Below are 3,610 nucleotides of genomic sequence, written 5' to 3'. Positions count from 1 at the left end.
CAATAAAAGCATTCATAATCCTGTCCACCAAAGAAAACTGTTGTTAATATTTTGGCATATAACCTTCTGGATATTTTCTAGGCTATTTTACATTTTTTTTGCAATTTTTTTCAATAATGTCCTATGGACATCTTTCCATATCAATAAATATCATTCCAAAGAATGAATTTTTAAATAAATTACTGCATACTGTTTAATTATATGAATGCACCATAATTTTTTAAACCAATCTCTATTTCTTGGGTATTGCCAGTATTTTCCTTTTATAAACAATGCTGTGGTGAACATCCTTGTTAATGCATCTTTGAACACTTGTCCAACATACTCCACAGCATACATTGCTAGAAGTGGAATTGAAGAGTTAAAGTAGCTGTAAACATTTTAAACATGACACATATTGACAGATTACCTTCCAGAGGGGATATACGGATTCACATTCCCACTGGTAGGATTCTTTCTGAGATAAGTTTGAGAAGTACCATTTAGAATAATCTCTCTCTTTTCTTTCCTGTCACTCACTAGTACTCACTTTGATGTCTGTCCCTCTTAATTTTTGGATTTACTTCCTGTTTTTGGCTCTTATGGTTTGGAGGCTCTCCAAATGTTCTCCTCATGTTGTTTTAGTTGTTTAAAAATTATTTTATTGATGTAAATTTGGCATATCATATAATTTACCCTTTTGAAATACACAATTCAATGATTTTTTATTAAATTTACCAAGTGGTGCATCCATCACCATAAATCAGATTAGAGTATTCTTATCATCTCAGCTTCTGCACAGCAAAAAAATCAGCAGAGTAAACAGACAATCCATAGAGTGGGAAAAATATTCACAAGCTATGCATCCACCAAAGGACTAACATCCATAATCTACAAGGAAGTCAGACAAATCAGCAAGGAAAAAGCAAATAATCTCATCAAAAAGTGGGCTGAGAACATGAATAGACAATTCTGAAAAGAAGATATACAAATGGCCAACAAACATATGAAAACATGCTCAACATCACTAATGATCAGGGAAATGCAAATCAAAACCACAAAGAGATACCACCTTACTCTTGCAAGAATGGCCATAATCAAGAAATCAATAAATAATAGATGTTGGTGTGGATGTGGTGAAATCCACATCCTGCTGGTGGGAATGTAAACGAGTACAACCACTAACAGTATGGAGATTCCTTAAAGAACTAAAAGTAGAAATAGCACTCGATCCAGCAATCCCACTCCTGGGTATTTACCCAGAGGAAAAGGAGTAATTATATGAAAAAGACACTTGTACATGCATGTTTATAGCGGTGAAATTTGCAGTTGCAAAAATATGGAACCAGCCGAAATGCTCATTAACCAATGAGTGGATAAAGATAATGTGGCATATATACACCATGGAATACTACTCACCCATCAAAAGGAATGAAACAATAGCATTTGCAGCAACCTGATTGGAGCTGAAGACCATTATTCTAAGTGAAGTAACTCAGGAATGGAGAACCAAACATCGTACGTTCTCATTTATGAGCAGGAGTTAAGCTATGAAGACACAAAGGCATAAGAATGATATAATGGACTTTGGAGACTCAGGGGGAAGGATGAGAGGAGGGTGAGGGATAAAAGACCACACACTGGATACAGTGTACACTGCTCGGGTGATGGGTGCACCAGAATCTCAGAAATCACCACCAAAGAACTTTTGCATGCAACTAAACACCACCTAGTCCCCCAAAAATATTGAAATAAAAATAAAAAGGAATATTCTTATCATCTTAATATCTCTCAAGCAAGCATATTTACTGCTAATATACATCTTTCCCTCTTCTCTGTTCTTTCCCCAAGTAACCAGTAATCTACCTGCTGTCTCTATAGCTTTGTCATTTCTGAATACTTCATGTACATGGAATCATGCAATATGTGGTCTCTTGTCCCATCATGTTTTTGAGGTTTATCCATGTCATAGCATGTATTGGTCATGCTGACTAGTTTATGTTATATGTGTGTGTGCCATATTTGGTCTAGTCATTCATTCACCAGTTGATGGACGTTTGGGTTGTTTCCAATTTTTTGATATTACGAACAACACTGCTGAGAATGTCCACGTGCATGTCTGTGTGCAAATATGTTTTCATTTTTCTTGAGTAGGTACCTAAGACTGAAATTGCTGGATCATAAGGAAAACCCATGTTTCACTTTTTAGGAAATTGCCAAACTGTTTTCCAAAGTAGCTGTGCCTTTTTATATTGCTACCAGCAATAAATGAGGGTTTCTGGTTTTCCACATCCTCACCAACATCTATTATTGCCTGTCTTTTTTATTATAGCCATTAGTGGGTATGAAATGGTATCTCATTGTGGCTTTAATTTGCATTTCCCTAATGACTAATGATGTTGGTCATTTTTATGTGCCTTAATTTTTTTTAAATTAAAGATATTCACTGTACAAAATTAAAAATATGCAGAAAAGTCAAAGAAAAATATAAAAATCCGTTGTATTTCCACAATCTAGATATAACCATTGTTACTATTTGAAATGTTTTTTTTCAGTCATATATATGTGTGTGTGTGTGTGTGTGTGTATGTCTTGTTTACAAATAGGGGTCCTACTACGAATACTGCTTGGAAAATTGTTCTTTCCTTTCATATTTCCTCATATCATTAGAGATTCTTCTACAACTTTGGTTATAACCTCTTCTTCCTCTATATACTCATTCTAATCAGTCTTACAAATGAAATCTTTTGTGGAATCCCAATAAACAAAATGGAAAGCAGAGCTTCTCTAAATAGAGATTGAATAGTGTGGGTCATGCTAGATCACTTGGCCTTTTTGTGGCTTCTGAGAGCCAGTTTTTAAGACTCTCTTGTATATTATTTTTAATGGCTGCAACTAATTCTCTATATTGAACATTGAGATTACATACTGGCTAAGCAGATAGGAACCAGCCTGCTGGGATTTGAATCTCAGCTCTGCCATTTACTAGCAATGCATTCAATGGTGCCCTTGGCCTTGGTTTCCTTGTTTATAAACTGGGAATAGTAATATCACTCACTGCCATAGGAGAGCTATGTGGGCATACATGCAATGATTACAACAATTTTGCCTGCCTCAGTGTGAGTTACTTAATTTCACATTTGTATAACATAAAATTTAAAATTAACAGTTTTAAAAAATGTATGTGACAGGCTAACAATCATTGCCTTGGTAGGTCACATGAACTGGTCAATGGAGTATTTCAGAGAGAGGAAGTCAGTTTATACTCTAATTCTCAGTATACAGATATAATAAGAGGTCTTGAAAATTTACCTTTTGTATTGTCACAATTTCTACAAGGTCATTTTTTGGTGATTTTGTGAAATGAGAGATTGCAAGAAAAGGCATTACATTTAAATTTATAAAAGATGTAACTATTAACTATTGTGTTCAAAATATAAGATTCTGAGGATAATCTGCCCCAGAACACCCTGATGCTTCAGCATTGTTTGCTCAAAAAAGCTTTTCAAGAAAAGGGTTTTCTCCTAAAGAAGATTTCTAATGCCAATGTCTATGGCTTGTTTTGAAGGAGATAGCTTCTACAGTGTTTGCTCATCCTGTTTTACAATACGTATTAATATTTAAACCATAT

This window comes from Gorilla gorilla, chromosome 4, assembly GCF_029281585.2.
Source record: "Gorilla gorilla gorilla isolate KB3781 chromosome 4, NHGRI_mGorGor1-v2.1_pri, whole genome shotgun sequence".
NCBI classification, from domain to species: Eukaryota; Metazoa; Chordata; class Mammalia; order Primates; family Hominidae; genus Gorilla; species Gorilla gorilla.
This window is presented reverse-complemented; position numbering follows the sequence as displayed.